Source organism: Lonchura striata, chromosome 3 (genome assembly GCF_050655825.1).
Source record: "Lonchura striata isolate lonStrDom1 chromosome 3, ASM5065582v1, whole genome shotgun sequence".
In the NCBI taxonomy this organism is placed as follows: Eukaryota; Metazoa; Chordata; class Aves; order Passeriformes; family Estrildidae; genus Lonchura; species Lonchura striata.
Window position 1 is genome coordinate 109,187,031 of NC_140705.1, and position 10,043 is coordinate 109,197,073.

The 10,043-nt window shown below is 38.8% G+C and overlaps 1 long non-coding RNA gene across 1 annotated transcript; it reads right to left on the minus strand.

Moving 5' to 3' along the window:
* Positions 1–117: 117 nt before the first annotated feature.
* On the minus strand, positions 118–9,978 carry LOC146768060 (uncharacterized). The gene is made up of 3 exons (XR_014954045.1): positions 2,944–9,978; positions 2,257–2,851; positions 118–2,141 (listed from the first exon to the last, which is right to left on the minus strand). It is a non-coding gene; the product is annotated as an uncharacterized LOC146768060 (long non-coding RNA).
* Positions 9,979–10,043: the final 65 nt, after the last annotated feature.

Sequence of the window (10,043 nt, forward strand, 5' to 3'; positions counted from 1 at the left end):
ATGAGAGGCGTCTTTGCCCAACATGATGTGAGATTGAAGAGGTGGTAGATTTTCCTTTGCTAAACTTGTTTATATTTCAAATCATGAGACTGATCTGCTCTGGAAGAGAAGAAAATAATATTTCAAATGCCTTCTTGTTTAATTTCTTACTTTTCACCCAGCAAAGGGTTGCAAAGACAGATAACAAAAGACAGTCCTTGGAGGTTTTCTGAATGGGTGCAATAAATGCAGCAACTTTAATACAACGAATTTAAGCACATTCTAACCTGGAGAGCAATGAATAATTGCACCTGATAGCTACAAAAACATTTTAGTCTCTGAACAGCTTGAATTTCACATCTGCTTGCAATGTTTTGCACCCATTAACCTGTGGGTAACCCACAGTACACCATATGGTGCTCACAGTACCCCACTCTACCCCTTGCAGCCTATTTCTCAGGAACCTTTTCTCAGTGTCTCCCTGTGTTCAGTGTTTGCAATTGGGCAATTCCGGATGTGGCATTATCAAGAAATTTTATTAATATCTTGCATACTTCACCTTTAAATTCCCCTAAACTTGATGATGAGATATCACTGAAAACATTAGGTCGGGGTTGGTTTTAGGCTGTGTGCTGATGAAAACCAAATCAGAGTGCCTTGAAACGCTTTCAATATAGGAATTTTATGTTCTGCAGTATGTTGTCCTTGTCCTAATTAACCACTCCTTCATCCCCAAAGGTACAGCATTCCTTAGCATCAGCTGTCAGAAGGCCCTACCACACAAAACAGTGCCAGATGCTTATTCCTGATATTACACTTCCAACAGATGGCAAATGTCAGAGATATAAATACACATCCAGATACAGATATATCAGCAAGTGCAGGCATTTGTATTCATGCATATACATCCCCATGCACATGTGTATGTGTTGCACTCTTTATCTATATGGTTTATGATGTACAGGTTTCCTAGCTTGGTAACAAAGGAACATTTACACTTTTCATTAAATACTAGTGGAAGAAAAAGAGTGAGAGAGCAGAAACCTCTTCTTTATAAGAAGTAGATTAGTTGATAAGCTGCATCTCATCCGAGTTGGGAGACATTAGTGCTTCAAATTAACTTAATTGGTGGTGAAAGGGTTCATGCATTTCCTAGACCACAGCAAAGTCCCAGCTCCTCTGTTAGGGCATTTATTCAGCTGATGCTCCCACCACATGATGAACACAAGTCTCCTGTCAACGAGGACTTGTGTTCTGCAGGGAGGCAAGCAGCCACGGGGAGTTATTGTTCTGCATTCACTCTGCCTGTTTGGGCTCTTAAATGTGCCCTGAAGATGTTCTTTAGTTAGCTACCTTGTTTTCTGGGAGAGGGCAGCATCACGTTATACTCAGTCACATGAGGCTCCCAGACCCAAGGCTAGAGAAACCAGTGGGAAAGGGAAGCACTAAAAATAAATGGCCTGTATGAGAATAAAATAATAACTTTTAAATCCACAAATCTTAGTTTGCAAATAGGAGAGGAAAATGCTCCATTGGTTACCTGTACTGTTACAGAGGAGGGCATCAACTTGTCATAAGTTTGCCCATAATATTTTTCATGCAATGAGAAATTGAATATCCAAAGATATCCGTCATTGATGACACTTTTCAAGTTCCTTCTGTGGGGCTAGTCCATTTTAAAAGTATTAATACTCCTATCATCCACTTCTCTTCAATGAATAATGCAGACTAGTTTAATGCTGTGCTGTTAAACACCACCTGTACCATTTATGTGTCAAATCACAAGACAGGTGTCTGAACAGGAAAAAAGACTGTTGCTTCAGGGAAGCTGTTCCTCTTTGACAATATTGTTGGTTTATAGGCATGGAATGCCCGATCTGAAATGAAATACAATATTTATACCCTGAGTCTTGATGGGGACTTAAAGTAAAATCCAAAGAGTGGATGTGTTAATCTTCCTTCCTTTGAACATGACTCAGAGAAGGAAAGATTCAAATGATTAGGCTCATAAATGGGATATGCTGTAGATGAAAAATGGTGCTCCTCAGATGGATGAGATCCAAGTGTTGCTGCAGCAGGGAGTTCCATGTTATCAATGGTGGAACAGCCATGCCAAAGGCTGCTGGAGCAGGATCCAAAGAGGATCACTGTACAGGTCACAGCTGAGACAGGAGAAATGGAGATGTAGGAACATGTTAGATCCAGCTATTCCATGTCTAATAAATCATTCTATCCTAGTATCCTGTGACAGGACATTAGTTATTTCAGAGAAAGTACCATTAGGAAAGCTTCAGAGAACTCTGTCCCAAAGCCTGATGGGCTGCACATCCTTATCCCCTTCTCCATAAAGAAGCAAAGAATTCCTTCCAAAATTCACACCCTGAAAAATAAAGCACAGTAGAATTAAAACTAGGACCAAAAAAAAAAAAAAAAAAAAAAAAGACAAAACACTCTGAATGCTTCCTCTTCTTTTAGAGTTCCTGCCTTTGAGTCTGTCAAGCCTGACTCTAAAACAAGATAGTTCTTGTTATCTGAGACTGGGTTGCCTGAGGGACTTGGAAATGGACAGGTATTTGCAGAGATGATGAGAATATTACTTATTTGCAAGAAGGATACAGTGCACCTTCTGTGTGCTTCACTGTCACTAAATGCAGACCAAAGTTCTTGGTAACAGAAGCAGCAGCATTAAAACACATAGCAACTTTATAAAATATGAAACTTTGGCCTATAATTAAAAAAAACCTGAAAAACAAACAAACAAAAACTCCATCACCTCAAACAGTGACTTCCTTACCTAGTTTTAAGAAAAAAAGACCAGATATTCGTTATTGTTTTCAAATACACCTCTGGATGTGCTTATAATAAAAAACTTCTGTAGAAAAAAAGATTCATCTTGTAAGAGATCATTGCATACTACCAGGTTTTGTAATAATATCTGAAGATAAGAAACACTCAATATAGCACCAATTTAATCCTAAGAAACTGATGCTCCTAAATTTTGGGCCAGTAGGAGATGTTGTATTTTTTTTTTTTCTTTAATAGAAGACCATAAATGATGGCTTTCTACTGAAGAAACCCCAGCAGGATTGTGGACCTTTAAAATCAAGTTGTGAGGCCAATTTCAAGCTGAGCAGGTGCATGAAAATGCAAACAAGCCTGTGACCATTAGTACAAATACTTTTAACAGCTGCCAGAGAGCCTCAGCTTGCTGTGTGGTTGGGTTGCTACACAAACACATCCAAAATGACTGCACGGACCCAAATGATTGAATGATATGCTGAGTGTTGACTAATGGGTAGCACTGGTTAGAAGTAATGAATGTAGATGAGAGCAATACAGTTTTGGCTGCAATTTCTGTTTTCTGTACCTGCTGGGTTCCCAAATTTGATCATTACTGCTGGTCTGGGCCACCAGAATCTGAGGGGTGAAGCCACCCGTGTTGTATTTCACTTACAAAGACCACTGAGAACAATCTTGAAGGAGGTTCAGGAACATTTCCCTCCTTGGGGAATTTAGGTTACAAAATCCTAAGTCCAGAAGGGGAACCCAACTTCTTTCATTTAGATCAGCCTGTAAGAACTTGAGTTTATTTGAAATGGAAGCAACTTGCATCTCTATCCTGGCCTTCCAGGACTCACCACCTTCCCATCCTCATCTTCTCTCTTAGCCCTCCAGTCCCCTTTCCCATCCCCTGATGGGATTTCATTCCTTCTCTGTTTCCTTTCCTTACTGATTTATCATTTGATTTTGGGCAAGAGGCTACTTTTCATCTATTTTAATCTATTTTTCACCAGCCCAGTCAGTGCCATGAAGTAGCTGCACATGGCAGGAGAATGAACATGGCTGATGTGATTTCTGGCCCTGCTCCATTCTCAGTTACTCTGCTTGCAACTTTGCTGCTGACTGCACTGACTTAGAATTACAATTGTAATTGTAATTGATGATTACAATTATAGTTATTTGAATTATTCAGTGTAACCAGACAACCAAATGAACTGAGATCCTTCATCAATCACAAACTGAAGACACAAATTTCTGGAGATGTATGTGTTATCATCCTTTAGTTTTATCTCAATGGGTGCATGAACTCAGTTCAATACTTGGGACCTTGCTATATTTTCACTCCTAATTAATATTCCTGGGCTGGTCATTTCAGTTTGATTTCTCCAGAACAATCATAGAGCAAACAATTGACCATAAATACAGATTCAACAGAGCCCCTAGGTTTACCATGATTCCAGCAGGATGCAAAGCATAGACATTAAGAATATCAAACTGGTGAGCCAGTTTTTAAAGAGTTAAAATGTATTCCTACATCAGACACGTTAGTTTTGTTTTTAATGTCACCATGTTTAAATTGCATCTGGCATTAATAAGGATGGTACCAGGTGAGGAGCTTTGGAATTAATCTCCAGGACAGGTGACCTGGATTTTAGTGAAGAGAGGATCTCCTACCCTTCAGGTGCCTTATCCTCTCCTGAATATTGTTGAGTATCTGCTCTATATGTTTAGTAAGCTAATTACTGTAAATATTTATTTTATGTAGTTATATAACTTCATTCCCATAAATGTAGAATGCAGTGTGGCATGTTCCCATTTTCCATATTATTTGTGGTATATATAGATGGGCCACATTATTGTTCAGAATGAAATCCCATACAGATACCCCATGTTTTTCAAAATCCACCAAAATAAACATCCAGTCATTTAAGAATTTACATCCTTAGTACAAACCAGAGTGGGAAAATAAGAGCTAAATATGAAATAACTATTGACAGGAATATCCACATATGCTTTCTGACCAAAACTTCAACCCCAAATATTCTGAATAGAGGTAGGTCTAAATTCTTCTGGTCTTAAACTCCCTCACAGCCCTCAGTATAACCTAATCAGTCCTAGAAACTTGTATAAATTACAGCAGTTCTACAGGTCTAAATTATTTTCTTCTTTTCTGTCAGCTCCATATCTCAAAGCAGCATTTATTTATCAGTCATTCCCAAAGGAGTAGGGGGATATTTTTCCACATGATAATAGTTTCCCTTGGATGTTTCGTTGCCTGTTATTGTTTACCTGATAGAAAGCAGCTGATGAAGGAATGATGCTCTCTTTACTACCTCTGTTGGTGACAACCCAGACAGACTCAAAGTGTGTGTGGTATTGGTGTGGTTTGCTCACTCCATGTTGTCTTCAACTATTAAATATCTTTGTCAGTCACTTTTCCTGCATGAGGAATGGTCTTTCCACCATTGCCTGTATTAGAGTACTCTCACATGAGTACAAGTGTTCTCCACTCATTATTTGCTCTTTTCCATGTCCTTTTCATCACCTGGCCATATTCTGGTACAGTAAGGGACTAGAAGTGATAACATTAGTTTTACCACAAATAGCTGTATAGGGAATGTAACATCTGAAATTAGTAATATAATCACAAATCCTAGAATAAAACCTCCTTCTGCAAAAATATCTACAGATGAGACTAAGATTTGCTAACATTAGGGTAGATCAGAAGCAATATACAAATGAAAATACAACAGAAACAAAAAATTCTTCAGATGATTTATCTGGAAAATGTAACTCTAAGAGCTTTAATGGTGACTTAAAATGGAAATTATAATTTCCTGAACTGTGCTGCATCTACACTCAGAGCAAGAAAATGAGCTGAGAAGCTGATGTGGGGTTAGAGCATGTAGCTTGCAACACAAGACTCTACAATTTCTAAAGGGGTTGTGAAATTCCTGAAGGAGAAATGCAATTACCAGAAGTGGGATTAACTAATATTAGTTAATCAAATTTGAAAGGCATTTCCTTAATGTCCTTTATGGAAGGGAAAAGGAAGGTAATGTATTCAAATGAGTTTTGAAATAAATAAATTATTTTTTAAAAGGCTGGGAGTGGATTTGCGGTCCAGACCTAATACTCAGTTTGCTCCTAGTATCCAGATTATAGGAGATTATCACAGATCAAACCCCTTTAACAGAAAAGAGCCTTTTAAACCACCTCAGCATTGCCCTTATTAGGAATGAAGGAGAGAGGCTCCTTCCACTGGGAGGAAAGAAGCCCTTAATTCATGTCTTGTCAGAAGAAAGGCGCTTGCTTCAGCACTGAGCAGGTTGGTTATGGCCCTAATTTACACAGCAGTGTGTCTTCCTGGAGGAAGGGACGACACCTTTAAGTAATAATGAACAAGTGTGCATTGACAGAATAATAATCACAGATTGAAAAGGTTACAGCAGAGAAGGTGGTAAAGCTAAGTGCCTGCTTTAATTCCACTGGGTGCCATAATATTAGGACTCGGGAGCTGCACTTACAATATAAAATAACATTAGTGTGGCAATTAGGACTTAATGGTTTGTGGAGAGAAGTCTGCAAGACTTTATAAAAACATCTAAATTAGTCTGTATTCAAGTTTTACATCACTCAACTTTTTTCTGGCTGTATTGCCCTCTCTCTCAAAGGCAGAGATCTTTTAAAGCATTGAGAAAAAATGCTAGAGGAACTGGGGACACTTCTCAGTTTGTATATATGGGTATAATCTGAATTTCAGTTATTCAAACTGAGTAATTTTTTTCAATTTAATCAAATTAAAGAATCTGGCCTAGGGTGCCTGAATAGAATTGCTGACCTACAGCAAACATTCATTTGATTCAGTAAGCAAACAAAAAACCCAAATCACTAGATGTATTGATCTGGTCTCCTATTCACTAAATTTTGACCTATCTTAAGGTGGAGATATCCTACAGCACTTAAAGAAATTCTACTCCAATGAGACCTTTTTGAGTGAACTCATACTCCACACATTTTATTAGGACCTTCTGCCTGTCTCAGAAGGAAGAAGTCACCCAGATTTGCAGGAGATAATCTACATTTTTTTAAATTCTGCTGAATTCTGTCACCATAACAGCAGAGTGCCAATGACCTTGGAGACCATGTGGAAATTTCTCAATTTATGGGAGATAAGAAACAGGCAAAAAACAGGGCTTGTTTTTTTGCAATCCACTACATGGCATAAGATTTTTAACTTTTATAAAAATAAATTTCTTCATTAGTTTTCATATATGACTTCCATTCAGTGCATCAGTCAATTGCTGACAGGCTGTATAAATCTCAGGCACTAAAAGTACACAGCACCATTGTCTCCATTCCTGTCTGACCATTACACAGTTTTGAAGCTATCTGAAAATTGAATTTACACATAATTCTCTGATCACTGGTGGCAACAGCTGCTTTCCTCAAATTTACAGTAAGAACTGACAGAAATGGAGCATGTCCTTGCCTCTTCATTGATCTCTCTTCCCTTTCCTTTCACACACATACAAATTTTCTGTTTCAACTTATTTTGTGTCTTATCTCTGATAGATATATTTATATGACTATATATTCTCTGTCTGAAACTGAAAGCTCAGACACCACATAGGTCAGCATTGATCCAGGCACTGACAATGCCACTTTTCTATTCCTGCCAGGGGAGATTTCAAACCACTCCTTTCCTTCTAGGATACTTTTTGTAGGTTTGTTATGCGTAGGATTGTTGTTTGATTGCTGTCTTTCAATGAGCCTGTGAAAATATACAGGCAGTTTGGAAATGTCTGGGAAAATAAAAAAGAAACAGTCCTGAAAAATTCTTTACTGTGAATTAAAGACACAGAAAGAGGTTGTCCAGAGAAGCTTGTACATATATACATCCATACACACATCTATATAATAATTCTGTCAGAATTCAATGACCGAGATGGAATTTTCATTTTTCTCACAAAAAAAAGTAAAATGGCCAAGCTTTCAGAAAGGAGGGGGGTGTCCAAGCAGGAAGGTTGGATGCAAGACACTGTACAAGCATCTGTCTGTTTCTAGTGCTGATCACGCTATTAATTCCTTTCTGATAATCAGGGACTCTATTCACTACACTTAATTTCTCCCTAATGAATACCTATTTTCAAAAGAGAAGAACTTCAGACACTGCCCCTTTAGATGTGGCTTCCTTCTTAATTTCTGTGATGCCTGGATGCATAAAAAGCATCAGGGATTAGAATTAAAATTTTGCGGCAAGACCTGTGTGAATCAGGGAAAGGAGAATACAGCAAGATGAGGCAGGGTAAGCAAACTTATCTTCTTATGGGCACAGGATTGGTTTATGTGATCTTCCCATGATTTTCTTCCCTTCCACACTGTGGAGCAGAAGAGTAAAATTAAACTTAATAGCAATAAATGTATTACTCTGGTGCTGTTTTCTAAGCTTATCCCCACCTGGTGCATTGCAATTTGAATACTTAATTACTGAGTTTATACTTTTGTCACATACACCTTTTAACTGCTCTTAACCTTTTTATTCTGCTCTTCTTTCTGCCTGCTGTGTAGAGAATGTGTATATACACATGCCCACATACTGACAGTGTGTTCTTTTAACTAGATATAAGCAGGAAAAATTTATGTATTACGTACCAATAATTTTTTTTAATAGCTGACCTTACACTGATTAATGACCAAAACCACAAAGTACCTTGATTTCAGATTCAAATCTCATCTCCTTTGAACACGATCACCCCATAAACTTGTAGCACTAACAGATCACATGCAAAATCAAGTGCAGAATCACATATTAAACAAAAAAAGGCAAATAGTTCTTCATAGAAAAGAGTCAACTTCAATTACTGTGCACAGACATTGACCTTGAAATTTTTAGTATATTTTAATTTTATGAGCCATTCAGATACTGAATTGATGAGGACTGAATAAGTTTCCAGTCTGAATCCACTAAATTATTAGGCTGATTTCTAGCTGAAAACATTTCAGTAAAACAGTTATATGTTTCATTTAGGTAAATAATGATGGAATCTGCAACTGCTCTTACTGGCATGAAAATTCTGAGGTCTGTCACTCTGTGTGCTTCAAGGCAAAGAATGGATCCAAAGTCAGTGATTTTTATCATGACATTGCTATATTTGGTATCTTTCATAAAGGTCCCATACTTAAATTATTTTGACAGATTGTCAGCTTCCATTAAAAAAAAAAAAAAAGGTTTTAGCCCTCCAGACTATGGAAAAAAACCTCTTGACTAAATTTGAAGATCAGAATGTAATTCAAATGCCATTTTTTTTTTTTTTATTTCAACACCACAATATCCTCTGACTGGGTTGTGGTGAGCCTTGCTCATGAATTTTGAAAACTTAAGGCCTTCTATCCTGTATGTCAGACTGGGTCAGAAGGAAACCACATCCTTCCTCCCTCCAGAATAAAGCCTGTTGACTTTGTCTTTTACAACACCTGTCAGAGTAGACAGCCTGCTGTAGGACACTTGCTGGAGATTCCATGAGACCCACTAGGGAAGTCAGCCCTTCTCAGGCCCTGCTTGGGAAACCCACTGTGTGATATTCCAAAAGTGTGTTTAACCCAACTCTTCAGGAGAAAAATAATAACAAGTCAACTCCTCACTGCCAATTCGATGTGTCTCAGGTGAGCATCACACACTGCACCTGCAGCTCCCTGCATCCCTGGGGGCTCCAGCCCTTGTGCACTAAGCTGCTAATGGGATAGCAGCCCTCCTCCACCCTCCAGGTCAAGGGATTTTAAGGGACAAAACGTGGTTTAAGGTTAACTACCTTCTTCCAGACGATTATAAATAATTAAGTTAGGCAGGCATGTGAAAAGATTGTGTGGATTCCTGGAGGGCACACAACATGGGAGCCTCCTGCCCCTCGGGTTGCAGGGGTGGGTGGGGATTGCCAGGCTGATGGGGACAAACCCTGGCACAGGGACAGTCAGGCCAGGACTGCAGGTGGCCGCATGCTCAGCGCCCTGAGCCATCTGCTCTGAATCAGACTGGATTAGAGACACAGCATAGCAAATCCCTGTTGGAATCTGTGGCATTGATGATCCCGAGATTGTAGAAAGTCTCTGTCTTTCAGCCCCGCTGCCAAAGCAGAAGCCATAATTGGTCTGTGCTGGTTTCCAGGTTGTTTATTCTGTTTATCTCTAACATGTTCTGCTGCCCTGCCCAGCTTTGTCCTGCAGCGTGTGGGGCTCTGCCCTCAGTGGGATGTGACAAACATTAAATACCAGAAACTCCCTGG